General features: G+C 35.9%; 2 long non-coding RNA genes across 3 annotated transcripts in view; both read right to left on the bottom strand.

Moving 5' to 3' along the window:
* The window catches only part of LOC110397490, a 264908-nt gene that overhangs the window by 24394 nt on the left and 214608 nt on the right, over positions 1 to 25906 (bottom strand). The window contains exons 22-25 of one of the 2 annotated variants that reach the window (XR_002437805.1): positions 24143 to 24199; positions 20425 to 20509; positions 16677 to 16742; positions 15264 to 15355 (exon numbers count right to left, since the gene is read on the bottom strand). This is a non-coding gene — a long non-coding RNA (uncharacterized LOC110397490). The remainder of the gene's footprint in view (positions 1 to 15263; positions 15356 to 16676; positions 16743 to 20424; positions 20510 to 24142; positions 24200 to 25906) is intronic. The other variant, XR_002437804.1, reaches the window with a different exon arrangement.
* On the bottom strand, positions 2137 to 7322 carry LOC110397494. The gene is made up of 4 exons (XR_002437809.1): positions 7190 to 7322; positions 6419 to 6496; positions 3496 to 3707; positions 2137 to 2978 (listed from the first exon to the last, which is right to left on the bottom strand). It is a non-coding gene; the product is annotated as an uncharacterized LOC110397494 (long non-coding RNA).

Raw genomic sequence — 25906 nt, 5'->3', positions numbered from 1 at the left:
CTCAATAGGAAAGAAGCAGCTGCTGCAAAGAGCACTCTTCAAGAGGAATGCATTATAGCCTACTTAATTCAAGGTAAGTATATGTGCACATTCATGTGCCTTGCAAATTTAAATTGAATAGTTTACAGCTGAAGGCGGGAGGGTACAAGCTGGAGAAGAGCTTGTGAGCAGCAAGAAGACATATGTTCCTGAGAGTGCATGAGTGACGCTGCCCATCTACCATGCCAAAGAGTGGCCACTAGCTGCGAATGGGTTGCAGTACATGCAGCAGTACTTTGGTGCACATAAGTGCAACCCACTTTGGTTAAATCAGGGTCTGGAGCTACCCTAGCTTCCCAAGCACTTGGCTGGTTAGGCAGCAGCCTCTTGGCATTAATCAGGTTGTCATCTGCATAGCCACACTCACAGTGGACGGGGCTTCACTTCTTGAAAAGCCCTCATGCGGGTTTACATGTTAAATTCTAACTGCCCTAAAAATAGGAGTTCATAATTGAAAAGCTGGCAGCTCCTTTAATTATAGGGGAGCAAACAATGCCACTAGAGAAATGTAAATACAGCCTAATTGTTACTTCTTTATGTCATTGTTAAGGAGCCAGCTGACATAATGGCAGGCATGGGATAATGCCTGTATCTTAAGCGGCAAGATCTGCAATCAAGTTTTTAAAATGCTTCTCATTTGTCTCTCTCATGGGACTTTACATGCAAAGTCTTGCCAAATTAATCCAGAAAAAAATAGGGTAAGTGTGAATGCCAGAAAAAGAAACTGCAAAGAATACAGGGAAAGTACTGTTCAGGGCACAGTTTAATTGAATTGTGATTTGTTGGTCTTGTAAGCACTCTCCAGAAAGGAATGTCATGTTAATCAAAAGCTGTCCACCTTCACCTTATTTTTAGCAGGAAAACTTTAAATGAGACGGTTCAGAATTTTGATTTCTGGGGGATATTGGATTACATTCACCCACAGGGCATTTAAATATAAAAACCTATTTATATGCTAATTCCTTAGTATTTCATGTAAAGCAGATTTTTATCAATTGACAATACTATTCTATAAGTTATCATGTTGATAAAACATCTTTAGCAATGGTAGAATGAAGGAACAAATATAATCAGTGGAGCTTGTTTACGTAGATCCTAGACTTCCTTGGGGTATTCCTGTGAATTCTTGATATGTAGACCTATAAAGTTAACAAATTGCCTTTCCTAAAAGTGTCCAGAAAGAGAAATCCTCAAAAAGTCTCTTTTGATCACTCCCAACTGAATTGGAGAGATAACTGATACTGAGAAAAGTTGAGAATATGTTACTTTAAGTGGAGGCAAATAAGAGAAAGCTGCAGAATCAAATCCTCCAAACTATTTTTTTTTTCAGAAAACTAAGACAAAATCCATATTTTATTTTGCCCATCTTTTATCATCACCTATCCTTTAAACATCTGTAGAAGAAAATGCTTCATTATCAGAACCCCTTTGGCTGTAGTGAGGGAACACTTGCAGTTACAAGCTATTACTTTTCATAGTAGTTTATATGCAAGTGTGTAATTCAGGGCAAGGAGGCTGGTAGGCATGCCTCGCTAACTGTACGTATTGTGCAGAACTGACAGAGTTTTGGAGGTGGAAGAGGAATTCCTCTGATGAAGGGATAAGAGGAATAAGTAATCTCACCTGAAGGACCAGTGCTTCTGGTCTTTTTTTCATTTTCCCTTTGTGAAAGGCCATGGCAAAGCTGAATATATTTGTGGTGCTCTTTCGAGAATTTTACTGGGAGTCTTTGAACATCAGCAAAGAAATATCACCCACACTGACATTAACACTTCCACTCCTCACCTCTAGGAATGAATACTATCATCCCAGCTTCATTCCATGCTACATCTTCATTTCTCTATCAAAAACAAACTCTTTTTTTCTTTTCTTTCTTTTTTTTTTTTTTTTTTTTTGAAAGACTTTGACTACAATTATCTATTTATTATTTTCCTTGAGTCTGGAAGGAAACAGAACAGTTATCCCACCACTGCCTTCTGCAGTCATGGAATAATCTGGCAGGCTGAGATGAAACTAACATAATATGATTAGCCAGAGGACACAGAGCAGCCTAGGTGATTAAGCAAGAGAGTTCAGTGATCACAGATCTCACCTTTATCCCTGAGAGGCTATAGTCATGATGGTTGATTGCTTTGACCATGCTTGTAATGCTGTTCTGTTTATTTAAACAAGTTAGATGTAACACAGCAGTTCCCTCTTTTCCTGGAAACAGGTTAGTGTTTCTTTGGATTGTTTATTCCTCCAATGCTGAACTCAGGGACAGCCTTTTTGAAATAATATTTAACAGATTATGCTGGGCTTGGGGCAATACACAAAAGTGACCATTTCATACACCATCTATCTTGGAAAGATTTTAGTGTACATGATTATAGAAAAGGGCATCATCTATCTGAGTACTAGCAGCTTTTCAAGTAATAATATAGCTCAGAATGTCATGTATGAATTCAAGCATATTTGTCTGAAATAAATGTTCATAGATTTCCTAAATTTACATTGCCCTTTGAAGAGCTCTGAGAAAGCAGCCAAACAACTTCACAAAAGGAATCTCATTAGATAAAAGAGATATTAGTATTATTAGTATTTTTTCCAGAACGCTATAGAACAAATGAATGACAAAGGTCTTATTTGCTAATTTTTAATAATGAGTAATCCGTGTCACTTTTGAATCTACTCTTTCTACTGCTTAAGTTATGTCTCAGTAGACAGCTGACTGTAACACTCAATGCTTCACATTGCCTTCAAAATGTTCTTATAATTTCTCTTTTACTTTCTTCTGTTAAGGTGTTCTCTAATATTTGAAGAAGGTTTTTCAGCAGGCCATATGCAGACATCTTCCCTGATAGAACTGGCAGAAACCATACTTTTTTCATTTCAGTGAAGACAGTCTAACCTCAGTACCTGGAAAATTTATGGAGATTATCCTTGGTGCCACTGGAAAGCTGTTAAAGAACAAAACTATAGTCAAGCATAGTCAGCCTGAGTTCATGAAGGGAATACCCTGCCTTAGTTAATTTGATCTTCTTCTATCATCGCAAGTTAGTTTTAGTAAGGCCTTTGCTACAGTCCCTCACAGTATCCTTCTATCATGTGAGTCTGGATGATGAGCTTGCTTAGCAGCAGAGCTCAGTGGGTTGCAATGAATGGGGCTGCACCTGGCTTGTGCACTGTCACAAATGGTGTCCCCCAGGGCTCAACTCTAGGGCTGGCATTGATCAACAATGATCTAGATTTTTATCAATAATCTAGATGCGCTAGTGGAATTCATCCTCAGCAAGTTTACTGGTACCAGCAAACTGGGAGCTAAGAGGTGATTTCCGTAATCTCTACAAATTCCTGAGGTGGGGAAATGAAGAGGGAGAAACTGATCTCCCTTGTAACTGATGAAAGGATGCATAGGAACAGAACAAAGCTGCACCGTGGAAGTTTCGGTCTGGATAGCAGGAAAAATGTATTTACCTTGAGGATGGTCAGACACTAGAACATGCTTCCTAGAGAGGTGCTTGGTGTCCCATGCCTGTCAGTGTTCAAGAGGTCTTGAACTTGATATGCTTTAATTTTTGGTTAGTCTTGAAGTGGTCAGGCAGTTGGATTAGATGAGCTTTGTAGGTCCCTTCCAACTGAAATGTTCTATTCTATTGCTCTTCTTTAATATCTTTCTTGTCTTTAAGCTGCATATATCAATAAGAACGATATTCAACTGTATTATTAGAGTCAAACAATGTAATTTATAGAAACATCCAGTGAAGGTAATTAAAATGTTGAAGTATTTATAATTTCTGTACATCTGTACATCATCATTTCTGCTAAAGATACCCATTCTTTGGAAAAAGATCTACCAAATGATTAGATGAACAATTTTTTTTCTAATTTTCTAGACATTGTACACAGCTTTTGTGAGTTAGCTCACAATTCACCGCCATTTCATTAATTCAGATTGAAAATTTTCATCATGTGATTATTTCCTGACCTTTCTGACTATTTTTCCTACAATCCTATTTTTTTTTTATCTGATCACTAAAGTACCAGTGCAATGTGACTACTGACATGCCAGCATTTGTAGCTTTGAGTGTAAATGCACATTTTAGTGTGAACTGTCTTATATTTGAATGAAGTTGTTTTTTTCCAACATTCAAGGGAACAGGAATGTACCTCTTTAAAAGAAAAAATACAATAGTTAGTCTGATAGACTAAATACCGAGGACAAACAGAAACAAACCAAAGTTTTTATATGAGTTTTCTTAATCAGATCAAAGATCTGCTAATGTCCTTAAAAGATCTGCTTACCATATTTGTGGGAAGTTCAACTGAATTTCATTCAGTTTGTGATTTAAATGTTTTACTCTAGTTATTGACAGAAAGCTTGGCAAACTTGTAAATAACAACTCATGTTGTGCATAAATAGGAGGCTTTCAAAATTCTAATAAAGCCACTATAGTTAATATCTATTAAAATGGACCCTGGTGAAATAAGTACTCACTTCCCTAACACATGAAAGTGGAAAACAGTATGAAATCAGGCTATTGTCAAGGGCTGATATATCAGAAATGGAAAACCATTTACAGTCGAGCCAAAATACATGAATATAAAAAGTCCTATATCTATAACTTCATATCAAACAGTATTACAACTGCAAAAGAAGAGGCAAAAGACAAAAAATATAGTGCCCACCTCTTAAAATTCCTTCTTTTTAAACATTACATTATAATAATAAAAAAATATAATGCCATCACTTGGAATTAGTTTTGCAAAGGTGTGCTAAAACATGTGTCATCTACAGTTTCCAAAATATTTATTAATTTTTAGCTTTCCAGTTTAGGTCCATTTTCTTAAAAACTGAGCAAAGCAAATAAAAGATTCTGATCTTAGATCCAGTTTGGCTCTGGAGTGATTTATGTATGGTAACCACTACTTTTTTTGGAAGGAATGAGAGCCAAATTGTCTCAGTCTTTACTTAAAGTACATTTATATTTTAGAATTATCATTAGTGAATTAGCCATATGCATCCTTTTAACTATCAGACTTGTTAAGCATAAAATCTTATCTCCTAATCTGAAATGTAATTACAACGTAACCCCGATCTCTATTAACTCTATAAACAGAATACTTGTTTTAATTCTTGACCCTTGGGATCCAAACCAAAATCAGAGATTAAATGAAGTAAAAAACTTATCTGTAGCCCAGTATAATAAAAACTAAAACACAGACAGCGTCCACAATTATTTTGTATTCAGACTTCGCTTTGTATTGTGTTCAAACACTAATCCCTCCATTTACTTTAAAAGATTAATATAACTAAAGGGTGACTAATTGTAAAAGGGACAGAATAAGATTCAGGTTGGTGCTTTTTCGTATTAGAGAAAAATAATATGTTTGAGATGGAGAAATTAAATTTTCTGGAAGAGGTCAGCTTGGGAATCAAGTGAATCCTTCTGATTCATGCAGCATCATGCATTAACCACTTGAGATTCTGAAGGAAAAGACTTAAAGCTTTTTCTCCTTCCGTACAGATAATTTCCTTTAATAACTAAGTTGCTATTTTGCCTTCAGAATATCAACTTTCCAAATTAGTTGAGTTCTGAAGGTCCTCCAGAGCACAACATCTATGATTAAACACTTTCTAAAGTTCATTCTACTAGTAAAAGTGGAAATTCCATTATTTTAGCAAGAGCAGGCATGTAAAATTTATCAAGACATGATAGGACTGAGGATGGAATAGAAATAAGGCATCTATGTTTGTCAGTTATAATCGCAGGGCATAGAAGTTATTATAAACCTAATTATTATGTGCTACAGAAATCAAATGAAGAGCACAGTAATTGTGACTCATGTTGAAAGTAAATTGCAAAGAATTATCTTTAAAACTTTAACAAGACAGGAGATCTAGAGGCAAAAGAACTGTACAGTGTTCCTTTGTCTTGGTTTACTCACAAGTAAGGTCATTACTTACGACCTTCTGAGGAGTTCTGAAAGTTGTGGGAACAAAAGCCACATGCTACATTATGTCTTCTACACCCAGGCTAATGGGATAGCAGCCTCAGGAATTCCTCCAAACTGCAGCCAAGCCAGAAGGGAACACAGAATTCTTTCATGCCATCATGTAAAATCATTTGCATGGAAGCATTGCAGAGAACCCTAAAACAATTCCTTGAGTTGAGATTATTGCCATGGAAAGGATTACCTGTTCCTCAGAGTTTATAATGCTAAACCATACCCAGAACATGGACCAATCGCTTAATGATTAACTCTGTTCAAATAGCTAATTGACTAATCTGTTGTTAATTTGTTAGCTTTCTCTACCACATTTCCATCAGTACTGATGTGCCAGATTAAGTGCTCACAATTGTAAATAGATGAATAAATAAGTAAAGTCCAGATTTACCTTTAGGCATCAGAACATTCTCACTTTCCACAGCTTTAGCAGATTTGTGGATAATTATCCCCAGGAAACAAATACCTGCTGTTGATAACATGGAGCTAATTAGTGCAGAGAAACAAAGCCAATGTTTGCGCACTGCATATGGGAACTGAATAGGAGGCCCTTGGTTGGATACTCTTGTTATGATCTACCCAAGCCTCCACATAGATTCATAGAAGTAGTGGAATAGGATACATAAAAACAAGTGTAAAACCATAACAAAGCAGGTAAAATTTCATGGATAGTTCTGACATGGGATTTTTCCAAGACTACAGTAACTGTAATTGCAATCTCAAGATGTCTTCTTTAGTCTGGTTTAGGCAGCAGCTCTGCACAAAAGACTTTTTTCTCTGTCTTTGTTCAGAGGAAGAATTTAAAAGTTACACCCACTTTTCTGCAAAATACGTGTACAAGAACCTTGGGAAAGTTTATAAATTTGAAATACTAGTGAGGGGCCAGTAGCAGCATATGTGAGTACAGGAGGGACAGGCACACTGAGGGCGGGCCAGCTCCACTCCAGGTTTCTGCCATTACCTGGAAGTGATAGGCATTAGAGGTATTGCTGCTACCTACACCACCTGGGAATTGCAGCTAAAATTGTGGCTTGTGAAAATTAGGAAGGCTATTGCTATTGACGGTGCTTTTCCCACCAGATCTAGGAATTTTTGACGTAGATCAAACTCTGTATCTTTCTTCTAACTCCATATTTTAGGGCAGTAAGTAATAAATAGCTACCTTAATGGAGAATTTTTGTCACCTCAAAGGCCTGGTCAGAAGGCATCTGGCAGACAAAAATTATGGAAGAGATGATCTCTCACTGACTGCATGTAATGCAGGGACAGGAAGAGGGAAACATATATTCCACATTCTGGAACAGAGGAAATAAGGAAAGAGATGAGAGAGCCCAGAGCATATGCTTTCTTAGCAGAGGAATCCCTCTTCAACTGTGAAAGCATCTGTAGAAAAAAAAGTTGCTATCTTGGAAGAAGGAAAATAGAGATAGCGTGTCTCAAAAAAAGAAAAAAAAGAAAAGAAAAGCTCAATTTGGGAGAAATTACACTGAATTCACTAGAGGAATGTGCCTTAAACTGAACTTGTGCTGAAAACTGGTTAAAAGAAAAAAAAATTGACTCAGGGAGAAGCATACTGGCATGCTGTCATTTTGCACAGATATTTATATCTTATGTATAAGTCGTGGCTGTGTATGAATTTCCAGACCTTCTGAAAGACCATTCCCTGTTTTCTTTGACTACTGTATGCCAAAACGAGGCACAGAAGTAAAGGAGGCTTATGGACAAAATGTAGATGGGACTTTTTACAGAGTCTGGTATTGGTAGGACCAAGGGTAAAAGGTTTCAAATGAAGAGGATAAATTTAGATTAAATATAAGGAAGAAAATTTTCACTATGATGGTTGTGAGGCACAGGCTACCCCGAGAAGGTGGGGATGCCCCGTCCTTGGAGGTGTTCAAAGCCAGGCTGGATGGGGCCCTGGGCAGCCTGATCTAGTGGGTGGCAACACTGCCCATGGCAGGGTGCTGGAACTGGGTGGGCTTTAAGGTCCCTTCCAACCTAAACCATTCTGTGAGTCTATGAAATTATGTGTTCACAGCATTTTACTCAATTTTCATGAAGGAGTGAAACTGTTATTTAATCTTTGGTGGATGCTGATTTTTATCCTTATGGATAAAGCCATGGCTGTAGCAGAAAATGTACAGTTTTATTAATTTGTACATAATTTGTATGCTTTTCCTCTTCAAGACATTATTAAAATGTTTCTTCTCAATCTTGAAAATATATATCTGCTCTGTTTTCAATATCAAAAGTTCCTGCAAAAAAAAGAAATCTCATGTTTTGATCAGCTCTAAAAGACAAGTATGGCCAAAATGATCTCATAAAAACAGAATAAACTATAAATTATTTTACAGCATTATCAAAGTGTCTGCATTACCTAACTGCCTCATGACTTTGGGCACAATTAAATTCACTAATAGGAAGGCAGTTGAATAATATCATGCTTCAGATCACTAGTTGAATAACATTGTCATAGTCAGGCTAATACATAGTGACAGCTCCTGCGTAGAATATATTACTTAAGATCTGAAAGTTTTGATTGTAAAAATGTCTTTTCTAGATCTTCCAAACAAATAAAATAATAATATAATAAGAGAATGAGTAAAGGTCTAAAAGTTAATATTTCAGAACAAGTGAAAATATTTCTCAGTTAATTTAAACATTTGTCTCTCTGTATCTTTGACATTTGGAGCCAGAGGAAGGGATGTTAAGAAGTAATTGCATTTGCTGCCTTCCAGATATCTTTTATTGGTTCTCAAGTGGCTTTGAATTCAAGAAATGGCTCTGAATCTTTGTGTGCATGGGGAAAATATTTCTTCTGACATTTTGTTCTCTAGTAGCATTTTTATACTTACGCACGTACAATTATTTGAAAAGTAAACTCTTTCAATACATATACTAATGAAAAAAAGACAGAAAGGCAGTTGTTTTAATTTTTTGTCAGAAAGATAAAACAGGTAATGTAAAACTGTTTCCTGATCTGTAGTGATGCTGAGCAGAAGACCACAGCACAGTGAGGAGTCAGTGACCCACAGAGCAGTTACTGTGAGTTTCAGGTCTTTGTGGAGCTGTGCTGTGTGCATTCCTGGGCTGCGGGACACCCACAGCCAGAAGCTATGAGAGAGGAGCCTGCAGGCAGCTCCCACACCTCTGCCTAGCTCACGTGATCTGTTATCTGGTGGCAGAAATAATGAATACAACTGTTTTTTGTTTGTTTGTTTGTTTTTGTTTTTGTAAGAAAATACTATAAGAGCAGGAATGACCAAAAATGCAACAATCTTTCCATGGATAGTATCCACACTTGCTGTAATCAGAGGCATGCTTGGTGCTGTACACCTTAGGGTTACAAGTCTCCAAAGAGATGAGAGATTATCTAAGTTTCTCTCATTTTCTTTATAGTGTTTACTCTAAGAAATAGCATTTAAAATGATACTTTACTGAGTCTGAGCACCTTTGTTACTGGAATCAGAACGGACCAGCAACTGTTGGTGCAAAAGATTGTCTGGCCAGAAGTAACTCTCACGTGTATTAATTCAAGTAGATTCCTTCATTTGCTAAACAGATGTAAAGCAGTGTTTATAATTTTTCATTTTAAAAGATTAATTACAGTAATGATTTCTAAATTTCTCAGATATCCTCCACAGCAAGGGGATTGGAACTACATGATCTTCAAAGTCTATTCCAACGTAAGCCTTTCCACGATACTATGGTTTTATGATTCTATGATCCATAACTGCAGATTTTATTAGTCATTTACCCCATTTTTTGTTATCGATTTTATGTACCAAAGTATCATTTCAAACATGTTTTAGAATTCTTTCATTTCTCTATTAAAAACAAAACAAACAAACAAAAGAAAAAACAGAAATCTGTTACAGAAAATGAAAACTGATATTTTGTTAAATTTCAGAAGAAACAGACACAAGTATGGAAATGTCAGCAGGAAAAAAAATACTGAGTCTAATAATCAGTAATTGAATTCTGTTAACAGAAATGACTCATAAATAAAACAAATGTGACCAATATCACATCTTTTGTTAAAAATGTGGTTTGCACAGTATTCAGTACTCTAGATACAAGCTGTTCCCCCCATTAAGCCTTTTTTAGCTTTTTTTAAAATACAGAGCCTCAGCTTGACTTAGGACCTACCCATCTTCCTGTCTGTCTGAGAAACTGGTTAGAGGAAGGTCTGCAATGCCTGGACAAAGCAAGGTGACAGCTGTGAGTTGAACATATGCCATGAATGGGTGCTCCAGACCCATGGGGGTCTTTGTATCTTTAGGAAATGAATAGAGGGGAAACTCGTCCAAATGGAGTTGGACTCTGCCAGAAGAAAAACTACCATGACTGTGGTGTAGGATATAGATCAGAAGAAAGAAGAGGAAATTGCATCCGATGGCTGGCTCAAGCCACGTAAGCAAAACTGATTTTGTTTTTCCCACAAAACACACCTGTTTTACATCCTCATCCTTACAGTGGAAATCTTGCAGCAGCTCTTGGCCTCTTCACTCAGCTGCCTCCTGCAAATACACCAGCAAGTAGGTCCTGAGGAGACAAATACACTGCTGTGAATACTTCTAATGACTAACTCTCTCCATTTTGCCTGGAAAAGTGTCCACAGAGCAACTCCTGTGCTTCTTCTCACTCAGAGAACTTCTCAGTGTGTGGTGTCTTCTCCCCTGCACAAGCACTGTTGAGATGGTTGGCAGTGAGAGGGCTGCTGCTCTTTCTGCAGATAAAATCATAGAACCATAGAATGGCTTGGGTTGGAATGGACCTGAAGGTCCTGCCACTCATCTTCTGATGCAGCCCAGGATAACATTGGCATTCCAGACTGCAAGCACACACAGCTGGTTCACATTAAGTCTTTCATCTACCAGGACCCCTAAGTCCATCTCAGCAGGGCTACTCTCAAGGAGTTCTTCTCCCAGTCTGTACACATATTTGGGATATATTCAGACCCAAGCGCAAAACCTTGCACTTTGTTTTGTTGAATCTCATTAGGTTTGCATGGGCCCAACTTTCTAGTTTATTAAGGTCCCTGTGGATGGTATCCCTTCCTTCAGCCGCATCAACTGCACTGCTCAGCTTGGTGTCATCAGCAAACTTGTGGAGGGTGCACTTGATCCCATCATCTCTGCCACTGATAAAGATTTAAAAGAGTACCAATCCCAAGATGGACCCCTGGGGAACACCGCTCGTTACTGGCCTCCACCTGGACATGCAGCCATTGACCACAACTCTCTGGCTCCAACCTTCCAACCAATTCCTTATCTAACAAATAGTCCACCCTTCAAATCTATATCTATCCAATTTAGAGATAAGAATGTGGTGGAGAACCATGTGAAAGAACTTGCAGAAGTCCAGGTAGATGACATCAGTTTCCTTCCCTTTGTCCACCAATGCCATCACTCCATCAAAAATTGTCTCAGGAGTCATCTCACCATCCTTCATTCTGCCATACCCCTGTATTTCCTCATAGGGCACTGTCCCTCCCCCCTCCTTCTCTGCAAAGCTCCAAGTTAGAATGGAAAACATATTTATATGGAAAAAAAAAAAATTATCGAAAGCCGTCAAACAGAGGGGTAACACTGGAAATCCTTGAGGCAACAGTCAGTGGGGTACGACAAGAGTTCACTGGGGAAAAGAGCCTGTGCAGCTCCTGTCCTCTGCCCATTGCATTCGTGGAACTCAATTTGGGCTGTCTGCATGTTCGTCTAAGTCCTGGCTTTAGGTTCCTAGACTACACTCTCTAACTGGGAATATGGGTCAGGGAAAGCCTGAGTCCTGCCAGGAGCCAGGAACTCCAAACTAGATGCCAGCAATCGAGTAGTCCAGGATGGACTGGTTCACACTGAACAGGAGATGAGCCAAACTGCATTCTGCTATGCAGTACCAGTGTTGTCATTAATATTTGCTATAAAAAGCACTGATGACTTCAGACTCAATCCCATGGTGATGATGTCCCAATGCTATATTCTGTACAGCAGCCTGCAGAGTTGATATTCTAGCCACAATAAAAAAATAAATAAATCTGTTGGTCTTTTCCCATCTTAGTGCAAATGCACAACATCTAGCATTGAGTGTATGAATATTGTTATATTATACAGTAAAACAGAAGATGAGGATGCAATACCCTGGCACCTTCTATGCTCAAGTCAGTTTCATTACATTTGCAAAAGGCAAACACAGATACATCAGTGTATTCTATTATAATGTCATATTCCTGACACTATAGTAAAAGCTGATTTGGAGTTTCCATTAGAAATCTTGTTTTCAGAAGCTTATGGCTCATCTGTCTCAGTATTTTCAGGATAAGATTTACCATAGAGACCTCAGTCTACTTATCATTCCTCCCCTGAAAGATTGGTCAGTATTGGTTATCTGCATAATTTAAAACCCAAGAGCTCAAATGAATTGCTTTGTCCATGCTATTTCATATTTTCACATTAACAAGTATTTGTGTCCTTTAAGACTACAGAAGTAATTAGGAAATTTAAGTTAAAATGACCTTGCTTCCACATACATCATATTTTTACTGAAATTGTTTTCCTATGTTTTAACTAGAAAGTTGAGAGCCCACTTAGGAAAAACAGTAAAGAAACTCTTTAAGACGAAACAGACAGTCACTACAATTCATCCGTGATTTCAAAGCACTGAATGAAAAACTACATCTAAGATACAAATATATTTTTCATCTCTTTACTGCATGTGCTGTGTTGCTGGCACACACACACAGACATGCAACTGATATTCAGTGATTCTCTTTCATAACAACAAGAGGTTCAGATCTTTTATGTGTAGGTTGCTCTGAAAGTAATGCCTCATACTTTTTTTCCCATGGAAACTACAACAGATATAAAGACCATGATAACCCTATTTGAGAGTGCAGCGTCTCAGCTACAAGATACTACTTTTCAACATAATCACCACCATCAGCTATGCATTTTCACCAGTGATGAATAAGAGCCTGCATACTGCACTCGTAATAATCTGCACCAGCGGAATATAGCTACTTGTCTCTGTCTCTGCTGAAACGCACACGACCGATCACCTCACTGTGCTCACATCCAATGTTTGATGACCATAAATGTTCAGCAGATGTTGGTGAATGTCAGTGGAGGAATTCCTCATGGAGGAATTCAATGACAAACCTTTGCTACATACACACTTCTATATCAGACATCACTTTGTCAGACTGCTCCCTGCCGCCATCTGTCTCACGGCAACAAAATGTAATGGAATGTTTGCAGGAAGGTTCAACCTCCACTGTCATACCACAAAGCATTTGCCTCTGACGTTGTGGGCAAGCATAATAAAATAGGAGGTATTTCTGGAACAGACCTCATACAAGCTTCACAAACCAGGAGATCTGAATGAGTACATTAGTAATTTTTAAGACTATACAAGCAAATTCACTGTAGAACATCATTTATCTGACTGTAGTCTTGTGCTGGATTGCATTTTCCTAGTTATATATGGGTTTAAGCTCAAAATTTAATAGATCTCAGCACTAATCGTTTCACAGGATTATCATGAAAACTTAGTACTCATTCTTTTTTTAAAATGCCTTCAAGTTTTCATTTAAGCTATACAGAAAGCCTGTTATGAATGTTAAAAAAAAAAAATCATTTCAAGCATTTATTGGGAATATAGGCCTATTTTCAAACTATGACTTAGATATAAGACACCGGCTATTGCAACAGATACACTTCAAGCCTCCAGAACCCAGAGTGGAATCCCAGCCACAGGTCACACTGGGAAAGCAAGCTGCCAAGCACACAGATAGGCACCAGCATAAAGTGCTCTGCAAGGAAACACAGAAGAGGATTTAGCAGGGAAACTGAAAACTTAAATTCCAACTACCTTTAGACTTAAAGATCTACTTGGAATATCTGCTCTGGCAGATATAATCTATTCATGAGGCCACACGCTTTAGAGAGGGAGGGCCCCCAAATATTACAGTTCATACAACACTCAGAATAAAGATGATAATGCTTCATTTTTTCAAAGTAGCCTTTTCTACTTTCGTGGGAATGTCCTAGTAACAGTCTGTACTACCTAGAGGAGGGAAAGAGTTGAAGCTGTTCCTGTGTTGTAGAAATTAAATAATAATTTATCACTTTATTTGGCTGGGAAATTTTAACACTGAGAAATGAAGTGCTTCATCACAGTTCTGCTTCTGAACTTCGGTGCTGCCGTTACACCTTTGGAGAAATCAGTCATCCTTGGGCTGTCTGTCTTCAATAATAAAATGACCAGTTGAAGAGAGGAGAGCAGTAGAATTAATCTACTTTCATTTTAGAAAAGTTTTCAATATAACAACCCAGAGCCTCTTTGTTGGGATAATGTGTCTAAATGAGTGGGCTACCAGATAGTTCAAAAACATTTTAATGTTTTGTGACTGGGTTAGAACAATGCTTTTTGCCTCTACCAAGTGCTCAGCTGGGACAGGCTGAGAAGACCAGTAATACTTGTTCATTTCAACATACCCAGAAAGCATACATGCATAAGCAATTCTTATTTACATGATATACAATACATTTTAACTAGATAGAATGTTAAGAGGAGTGGGAGGGAAGAAAGAATGTCACAAAAGTTTACCCTTCCAACATTTTGTCGATTTGCTGTGGAGCTGGAGAACAAGCTGTTCTCCACAAAATAACACACACATCTTCAGAAAACAATATGTTTAAGAATGCTAGCCATGCCTTCTTATCACAAGGACATTACCAGTTTCACTTACTTGATTTAACATCAGACACAAGGTAAATTAGGTAAGATAAAAATTAGAAAAGGCTCTTCAATTTTAGTATAGCCACTCTGTCACAGATTGCCCTATAACCCAATAGTGAAGATTATAACATCTTTAACTAATTAACACAAAATACAAACAACACCATGCAGAACCATTCACTCTCTTGATAAGATGTAGCAGGCAGGAATCTGCTTACTAACCAGTGAGCAAAATGCTTGAGGTACAAAGAAAGAAACAAAAAAGAAAGCACAACTTCAAGAGGACTGTCTGATGCCAGTTAGTGATATCTACATCAACATGCCTTAATGAACAGGTCGCAGATGAGGTTTATAATCTTCTGTTTGCTTTGTGATTACCATCTGTCTGTGCTAGTAGAAGTGTAAAAAATATAGTGAAGCAGAATGATTATTTCCATTGCCATCGTTCCCCAGTTAACCTGCTGTATGTGGCCTACTATATATAGAACATAAAACCTTACCTGGGTCAGGAGGGGATATTGGGACAAAGTGGTCTGCCCATAACTGTGCACCACTGTGCCATGCTGTCAAGTTATCACAGATTTTCCTATTTCTAGAAGGAGAGTAAAGTTTTTACTAGTTTTGTTATTTTTTTTAAAAAAAAGACAACTTCTCTTCTGCAATCATCCAGCTAGCTCCAGCACTCACAATGCTTATGAAAGAGTCAAATCAAGCAAATGAAAAGGAGACTTTGAAACTATTCTCCAAAGCACTTTTTAGTAAGTCATTCCTTTTAAGTCGAAGTAACTGACCAGACTAAAAAAAAAAAAATCATGTATCCAAATAATATACTGTGTTACAGATTTTTATTGAATATCCCTGGTCAGATTTGTAAGTAAAATTATGACAATATAGTGCATGTTTAGCACTAACAGTGTGCTTTAAAACATTCATAAAACGCAGAAGGCTAGCTTCAGAGAGTGCAATGAAACATTTTATGTTCTTTCTTTCACTGATTAATCTTGGGGACTTATCGAGGGCTTAAACATCTTAATCTGGAAAAATAATAGGGGAGATGTGGCTGGTCCTTTTCCTAGTCAGAGATTAAAACAAAAGGAAAGTCTGCACTTGGACTTCTTAACTCTGCTCTTTCTTGAGAAATTGAGAAAAGCTTTGCCTTGGTGGTTAGCCACACACCAAATACAAACCAGAAATTAATTGTGATCCTATCTATATACAACCTTAGAAAATAAAAATATGGAAATGGCTCAACACAACAAGGCTGTGATAAAACTAATTCTGAGAACCTGGATATCAAGTTGAAAAGAAAACCTTGTGACTTTTACAGAACTATTTCTACTGACCATAGATCAAGTTTTAATAATTTAGATATGCTTAAAGATTCTTTGGATTTTATTTAGTTCTCAAGAGAGAAACCAAGCCACAGATGATTTTTCTTCAAAAAACTCACTCATGACAAATGTTTTTGCTTCCTTTGTATTTGAAGGGAAACTGGCATTGTTACAGAGCACCATTTAACTTGGAGATATTTTATTCATTTATGTATTTGGCTGTAAGAGAATTCAGATTTACTGCTTTGCTCCTGCTCAATTTTCACATGTGAAAAATAAAACCAACAAAAGGTTTCTATATTTTTCAGCATGTAGAAAGAAACACAGTTCAGTCAGTTTGTTGTCTTTGTAAATAAATTACTGCTTTGTCTCCGTGTTATGTATTTTGTGAAGCAAGAAGAGGTTTGTATTTTTTTAAGGAATACATAGTTTCCTACAACACTTAACATGTCAGTAGTAAAAAGTGAAACGTTAGCTACTGAAACAGGAATCTAAAAATTCACATCTGGTAACAATTGCACAGCTATCTTAGACCTAAATCCCCAAACAAAGGTAAACTCGGAGCAAGTGAAGGTTACAAACCTTACTTCCTTGCTTCAGCTGTAGTGGACAACCCATTCTTTCTTTCTCTTGAAACCTGTGGATGAACTACAATGGCATCAATCATAGTGGAAAAAATTCCAATTAACACCTTTTCATCTACTTTTTCTTTCCAATGTCTGCATCAACAGATGCAGAGTAATTTAGGATGTTTTTGTTCTCTCTCATTGCAAAGTAATTCTTCTTTAACTTGAATCACTGTTCTGCCACTTAGTTAAAATGAGGTTTCAGAAAAATCAAACAGCAAAGTACATCACAAAATCTATAGCAAAAATGAAGGTTTTTGACTACATTCCTGTTTGTAATGTATGCTTAAAAATCAATATGCCACTTACAGTGAAGACTGAGAAAAGAAAATTGAGATGGAAAAGCCTTTTCATAGATTTCTGAACTGTAATTTTTAAGTTTCTCAACAGCATTCCACCAAAAAGCTATTTAGCATATGGGGACAGGAACAAAAATCCACCACTCATCTTTCAGTAATTATCATAAGACCATTTACCAAGGACAGAAAGAACAAGCAACTAGTTATAAAAAATAATAAGTTTTGCAGGTCCAGCTCCATGGTCTTCCAGCACAAATACTCACTTTAAAAAACTAAAATGTTCCTACAACTGCATTAAAACTGAAAGGCACAAATCCAACACAGAGAAATTATCTCCTTACTCTGAATTTGTATTCAAATAGTAAAAATGGAGTAACCAATGGAGATCACACAAGTAAAAAAAAAAACATAAAATATGTCAAATTGCCAATTTTTTAAAATCCATATAATGAAACAGAACTGATAGCAGTTAGCAATCAAAACTTTTAAATGCACATTTAAAATAATGCTTCTGAAATCACATTATCTGACCTAACAATCCAAAGCAATTTGTGTGATATATCAGTGTGCTAAAATACTATGAGATGCAATTAATACAGTTTTTCTTTTCAATAATGAATTAAACTCATCTAAAGAACTAAAACTGAACACTGTCCTCCTCGTGGACAAAAGCCATAATGCACCTCAATCTGACCTTCTTAGAATACATTGAACTGTAAAACTACTCCTCATAGGAAAAAAAAATGGTTATAAACAAGAGTCCCTCTTTCAAAATTCATTCTGCAATAGCACAATTCAGAAATGTAAGGGATCCAAAATTCCTTTTCCCTTCTCATATCTTCTCATTAAGCCTGCTGTTATTGCGTTCAGGCTTTGTGCAAAGATATTACATTGCTATTACACATTAGCTCACTTAAACTGTCACAGACAGTAAGGAGGGCTTTTCTTTTCGAGTTCCTAATTGTTTTCCAGGTTATTTCCAAGTCTGTTCTCATTCACCTCTAAATGTCTCATGTCAAGTCATGTCATGTCCTCATGTATTCCAAATTATCTTAAACCAATTAAAAGACTCCTCTGCAGACTTCTCAGATCCTTGCTTGAGATCAAACTAAATTTCACCTTGTCTGAGACCTAGACAAATTGTATTGCCCTTAATAGTAGAGATTTTCATATTAAAATAAAATGTCATGCAGCAATCCATCATTGTGAGAAAGAAATTATTAGACTCAATCTCAAAATTCTTTCCCAGGCCTGAGTATTTCTTGGGCTTAGAAAAGTATTCCAATGCTTGCTGTTGTACTAATGACACTCATATTAGGTTTCCTTCAGATAAACAATAAGGAGTTGTTTTACATATGGATTAGTTCATTCTTCTAACACATGGAAGGAAAGGATACAGACTTAGTTTTCTTCCCCAGAGCCAACCCCTCCCACAACACACACACTGAGGTATTGAAAGCATACACTATCTACTAGTAATCTCTGAGAACTAGCATTTACATTTATGCTGTGAGTCAATTAATTTCAGCATTGATTTTCACTAGTTATCACCTGTGAGTTAACAACAGTATTGCAGATCCCACTTGATAAGTTAAAAACTTGTTATCTCATTACACTTTACTTCATTGTATATCCCATCTCTCAGATGCCAAAAAGCAGTCTCTGATAAATTTGCCTCAAAGAGAAAATTTTCTGTTTTCAGAAAGAGATGATAGATTCAGACCTATGAACTTCAAACATTCTCTGAACTGCCTCTAAACGTAATGAAACTGTGCATTTTCTGAGACGGAGAACTGCACTACAGAATTGAACTAAGTTATTCCATTAATGAACACCAACATACATGAAGTAATATTAACCATTAATTTACTGCTATGCTATTAAGAAGGCTTCATCAAAAGTGCACAATCCAATTAATGCTGAGTTTTCCAAATGAGGCACCCTCTGAACTTATTCTGATTTAGGAGATCTAGCAAGACTGTAGCCTATGGCTTCAGATTTGTGCACTCCCTAGAGCTACATAAAGAAAAACAATGTCAGAGAAAATCCAGTTACCATCTAAAAAGGCCAAGAACATCCACTGCTTAATACTGACATTTTTTATCATTTACACAGAGACTAAATTAAAGTGATAATGTCACTAATTTGACAATAAAAATGTATGGTTTGTAAACATAGTTTTGCTCTTGTTGTGATCTTACAGTAATTCTGAAACTACTTTCAGAACCATGCTTCAGTCATTTCATTAAGGATCAGTGGTGTAAATTAATTTATTTTAGTTCTTTCGTTATACAAAATTACTTCCATAGTAATTCAAGATTATAAGGAAAAGTAAATAATCAGTCATTCACCCTGGAATGAATCTTGTTTCCTAGGTACTTTTAGCTTAAGCTTAGTAACTGTTTCACTGCTGACTAAAAAGATAACTTCTTTGCAGTAACTGAGAGACTGTGAAATAAAAGTATAGCTAAAGGAAAGATTTTTTTCCAATTTGCTTTTTGTTCTTGCACAAGCCATATGCATCCCCTCTGCTTAAAGGATGAAAATAATTAATTTTAGGTCTTCAATAATTATTAATATATTAATGCAAGTGAAAACATGAGATGAATGCTATTATTCATATAGTATAGACACTGGGCAGCTCCATCTTAGCCAGATTCCAAACAGGAAAATTCCCAAAAATTTCAGCTCATCTCCCCAAATCACCTGCCAGCATTACTAGTTTACCCACATTAAGTATCTTTCATTTAAAGACTCTAATTAAGAGCTATTTTCCATCCATTAGCTGCCTTTATTATTTCACCTCACTAAGTAACAAAGAACAAAGAATTTTCTAGTTTTCCCAGTTTTTCATAAAAATCAGATAATGATTTGAGTAAGAGACTTAGAGTCCACCCATCCTTCTCTTATGCCTCAGAAAGATCATTAGCAATTTAATTTCTAGCCAAAGGTGACAAGAAAGGGATCCTAACAAGGTTGTGTTAGTTGGCAGTGCAGCTTTTTCTTGAGGGATCTATACCTTCACTTTTTCAAAGTAAAAAATTATGACCTGCCTCCAGTATCTTTAACAGTCTGTAAAACTCAGAAAAAGAGAGAACTGAAACAAACCAAACACAGAAAGTGAGCCCATGACATACAGAAGCATTTGATGATATAGCCAAATAGAATACAGAAATTAAATGAAACAGTGACACTGAAATTAGGATAATTTGGTGACGAAGTAGTACATAATCAATGATTTTTAGGACTCCTTGCTTGCTAAGGGAATAAGAAGGCAGAGACTAAAAGCTCTGTATTTTGCATAAAACCTAAATGTTCTCAATTGAGAGAATAATACAAACATCTTTGATTTTCTAAAGCTCCTTATTCTTTCAAAATAAAATTCATTGCTATCATGCTTCATACCTCTTTTGGATAAAGCTCTTGCAGATATCAGTCACAGCTTCCCAGCAATTGCCCCAGACAGTAGAAACTTTTCACCTTTCCACCACTTGAAAAAAGAAAAGAAGAGAGCATATGTAACAGCAAGTCTTTTTTTTTTTTTTTTTTTTAACCTTAAGTGTTCTGTAACAAATGTTTAGTAAGTTAATGCTAATAATTCCTTTCAAAAATACTTTAAACTTTGAGAAGTGGATTGGTGCAACTACTCAACAGGAATGTCCTCTTTAGATGTCATCAGAGAAATTTCCAGAACAAACTGAGGAGGACCACCTCCCCAGTAATAAAATCTGTTTACCATCTTGTTTCATTCCTTGGCACAATTCTTTATTCTGCTGCTATGCTCTTCCACTGTACTCAGCTTCTACCCTGAAGAGCTGACGTATGAGGAAGAATCAAGAGGCTAGAAAATCACCCCGTAGCCTGAATTCCATAGCAGCTTTGTAAGAGACTGTCACCCATCATAATCTTGATATTCATTTCCTTTTCTCTGTTCTTTCTTCTCCTCTCTTTTTCTTTTGGAACTTCACTAATGAAAGTGATAGACCTCTATCAACAGGAGTGAAAGTTTTTTGACAAATAACTTTCTGTGCTTTCTTTTGTCAACACTTTTAAGAGTTTTAACTCTCAAAAAATACAAACATAAAACAAACAAGCAAAAGTCCAGCAACCAGCTACAAAGATTTGAAATAATCTAGCTGCACTGATTTACAATAAAATTTTCTTACATATCCTCTGACTCTGCTAGGAAAAAAAAATGGTTTAAACCTGACCACACTTAATTTCACCTGCATTAAAGAAGCCTAAAAATCTTTGAGATGATAAAGTACCCATTAAAGGTTTTCTATTTTGTTAGCTTCAAGAAATAGCATTTGTATATTTCTACATATATATTAAGCTTATTTATAAGTATGTTTTTTTCAGAACATCAGCATCTGCCTGTTTTTTTTTACACCTTAACCTCTATTTCTACAATCAAATGAATAGTCCGTAACTCAGATAGAGTTGCTGATGAAGACTGCTTCCAGGAAAACATCTAGGAAAAACATAAGACTACAGTCAGACTAACACGGATCCCTTGAAACTTAGCTTCTAAGCATGTCCTTAGCCATTTCGAGCACCAGTCACACTCTGCAATCACATTCAAGATTGCTCATTTTTTGATTGCTCAATGTTACACAACGATCATATTTCTTTCTCTATTACTGCTCCTATAATGTGCCAGAAACTCCACTGTTTTGTGCCTTTTTGACTTGCTTGACTTGGTAGCCAGCATTAGTTTTGTGATTCCTACTAATTCCTAATAGAGCTTCTCCTAGGCTACCAAGCATGTGAGACACATGCAAAGCTGTGGAAAGCAGCTTTTCTTCCATCTTTTCTGGCAGTCTCACCCCTCAGTCATCTGTCTGCTGGTCTGCTCATGCTCACCCACAGGGCAGTTCTCAGTTTCTTGTCAGACACATTTCTTCTGCCATGAGTAAAACCTAATATCCCAACTATTAATGTTCAATCAATAAGTTGCTGCTGAGAGCCGGTTCTTTGGTTCCTCACTTGCTGTCATGGATTGAAGCGCACTTCACAAAGCACAGAACTGATTGAAATAAACTCCATTATAAGCATACAAATCTGTAATTCCCCAGAAAATGCCTGTTGTCCTAGCTAAAACATGATATATTGCTATATTTTTAAAATAAAGTTGTATATTTTTATTATTAATTCCCTTTGTACGTCAACAATAAAGCAATCCTTAGATATTTTCCATTTGGATCAACTGATTGTTAATAAATGATCAAATACTGCAGTATTTTTCTCTGATATTTCAGCCCCTAGAAATATTAGATTATTATTTAAACTTGCAGGACTAAGCCATGTTTCTTCTTACCATTTTCTTAGTGAATACTCATCACTTACAATCTCACCTGTATCTTTATTTTTATTTCTTGCACCAATCTGCGTTTATGTGATTTTTTAAAATTTATTTATATATTAAATTTTTTCTCATGCTTTTTACACTAAGGAAATACTACAGTCATGTAAAACATCTGACCTTTACAGCTGAGACAACAAGAATGTGCTAAAGTACACTAAGAGTATATTGCTGTTACGAAGGATTCAGTAAACTGGCAACACCAGAGTAAGGGAGAATTTATTTTTTATTATTTGATAGGTTTCAGGTGTATTTATGCAAGTTTGCTTATATTTAATCAGATAATACTTTTTCAATTAATTGTGAAATTAGATTTTTTTGCCATAAATGTTTTTTTCTTTTTGTTTCTTTCAGACAGTGGCTAACATAGTTTCAGTAAATGTGTGTGTACACCCACACTCCATTCATCATGAAATTCTCTTCCCCTTTAGAATGATCCTGCTTCCACCTACCCACTCTCGTGCTGATTTATAGATAGCACGCATTTTGCCTAAATGCCTCACAGATGTACAATGAGGGAGATGGAAATACAGGATTTTTCTTCTCATTCATACCTGCAATGAAGAATAGAGTATATCTATTCTAACTTTTTAGCATTGTCTGGAGAGCAGGACACATAAACCAAGTACCTCTGAAGAGCTGGGAAGAGTTTTCTCCTCCTTTGTCTCCACTCAGCATACATATACACACAAAAACTGCTCAGTTGCACTGGCTGAGAATTTACTCTATCAAATAGCATTTAGTTACATTGGTTATTTTAGGTTATTATACCTTATGTATAGCTAACCAAAATCATTTCCCATGACAGCATGGTAATATGAGCAACATTGCTTACAGTAACTTAAAGTTCCTACTACAGGACTTCTATCAAGATCATTCTCACTGCATGATGGTGTGCATGAAAGGTTGAAATCATATTGCACACCTACAATATTGAGCTATTAAATCTGAAGTATTAAATCACTTAATTCAGATGTCTAGATAATTTGGAATTTTCAGGCATTTAAAAAACATTTTAGTGCTAGAATTTGCACTGATGATCAGGCAACATAGCTGCCATTTTTATTACTTATCTACATACTGTTTCAATATACTCTGAATTATCTCTTGAAGTCAGTTAACAGTAACAGCATTGAACTTGTAGACAAAAAGGCTTAATCGGAAAAGCACTGAGGTGCCCACTCAGTTGGGCATGATAAACTTCCATTAAAAACAGTTTACTTTCATGACTTAAGCTAGAAAAGCATCCATTTGATTCTGTTGTTACATTTGAATTCAGTGCGAACATCAAAAGCATTAAGAAAGAGAGAAATAATAAATACTTTTATTTTTCTAGAAAAAAAAATTAGAAGCATGTTTTCCCATACAACATGTTTTAGAGTTAACTTCTTCTTACTGTCCACAACTTCATTTTAGGAAGTCCGTCATGCTGTGAAGGCTACAGAGGAATGGAACTGAGGAATTGTTTGCATTTCCTTATGCAGAAAACAAAACAGTATCATGAAGATAGCCAATTTAAGATCTCAAACTTTAAGACAATACTAGAAAAGCAGCTACAGAATTCAATAAATAATTAAATAAATAAATAAATAACCCAAACTAAAGGAGAAGCTGAGAACTTAAACAACCTTCTAAATCTCATTAACAATCTTAAATTTCTTTTTTTTTTTTTTTTTTTTTTTTTTACAATTATTAATCCCCTACATCTCAGAAGTAATCTTGTTGAGGAGGACTGAAAAGTTCAAGTAGCATAAATACCTTTAGCACAGATATTATTTGGCTTGATTTTGCCTCTGAAAATAAGTTTCCCAAATTCTGTAACAGAAACATATCTGGTATTACTGTTTCCGGAAAAAAAAACAACACAAATAAGAAGACATTTTCTATTTCAATCAAAAGTCTCTTAATATTGCCCTACCTTCACTCTTTTGAACTTTGATGTCAAAAGATTTCACACACATACAAATAAAGTGGAAGAAATTTAATCCAATACAGCAAACCATTGTCTGAGTTGTTTCATGTAGTTTGTCGCACACTTTAATTTTGATGTATACTAACAGTGATAGAAACCCTGACTGTACTTGCCTTCAGAGAGACAGAGAGTTCCTAACTCATTCAACACAGGAAATCAAATGTTGGCTTTTTTGTTGCTTTGTTTTTCTTTTTTTCTAATAAGGAAATGTTTCATATTAGCAGTGAATTTCTAACCAATGTAATATGATATAATCTCATTTCCTTCTCTGAAGCAGAAAAAAATATGCAATCATTAGCAACTTTTTCTCAGGGCAAGGATAATTGAAAATGAAAATTAATTTTGTATTTCTATTTCCTGTCCCCTACAAATAATAAATAGTTGTAAAACAAGGACAGATATATTTAATATACTCTGTTATCAGATAAGAGAAACAAACAAAATAGAAGGAAAAAAATCCACTGGGATAAAGGACACAATGCACGATCATACACTCCTATTAAAATTACAAAAATGTGTAAATGTCGAGTTGAGAAAGCTGGGAATGCACCTTCAGCAGAATTCAGATGGAAGATACTCGAGAATATTTTGAAATATAGTCTTTACATTCCAGTACTAAAGCAAGAAATTACTTAGTAATAAACAGATGTTCCAAATCACTGGAGAATGTTATTCTGAAGGAAATTCAGAATTTAGAAATTATCTATCTTTAGAACACGTTTTATATCTTATTTCTATTTTCTAAGTATGAAATTAGAAATATGAGATTCCTTCAATAGTAATATTTGTCATACGAAACAAGCAAATGAAAAAGATCAACATGTTTTCAAATAACATGATGAATGGGATGGAACATATATATATTTGTATGCAAATATTATTGGACTTATAATTAATAAAAAATTTAAAAGTTTGGGATTTTTTTGGAAGGCAAATATGGCAAACCTTGATAACACAGCCGTGCAGTTATATTCATCACATCTATCTAAGACTGCAATTTTTTCTCTATATTATGATCCAAATTCCTAAGTATCATTTTGGCATTGCAAATTGCTGGGATCAATCTTTTAAATCAGATTCCATTAATATGTGGAAAACATACGTATTCTCAAGGTAAAACTGAAGTTAATCCAGATAAAACTGGAGATAAGTCAAGATAAACTAATCCATGGTAAAACTGAAATTAATACTGGAATTAATACAGAATCTAATTCCAGCTCTGGTCTTGAAAAACATTTGTGAATTTTCAGATTCAGGGGGAGCAGTCAGCTCATCTAATTTTTGCTATCTAAAAAATTAAGTTGCTTCTTTTCCTTATTAGAATTCCTTTAGTCAACGGAGGGAGTCAGAAGCACCTTGAAGCAACAGTTTCTCTCAGACTAAAATGTCTAATAAGTTAGATCACTGTCTAGGGACCAATCCATCCTGAGTTATTATCTAGATAGAGTATATCATCTTAGATTAAATACATTCTTATTCATGATATAGCCATACTTACACTAGGTTCATAACTTCAAAGGCAGTTAGAATTAGGTAAGAGTAAATTCACA

The sequence above is a fragment of the Numida meleagris genome, chromosome 4, assembly GCF_002078875.1.
Source record: "Numida meleagris isolate 19003 breed g44 Domestic line chromosome 4, NumMel1.0, whole genome shotgun sequence".
In the NCBI taxonomy this organism is placed as follows: Eukaryota; Metazoa; Chordata; class Aves; order Galliformes; family Numididae; genus Numida; species Numida meleagris.
This window is presented reverse-complemented; position numbering and strand designations above follow the sequence as displayed.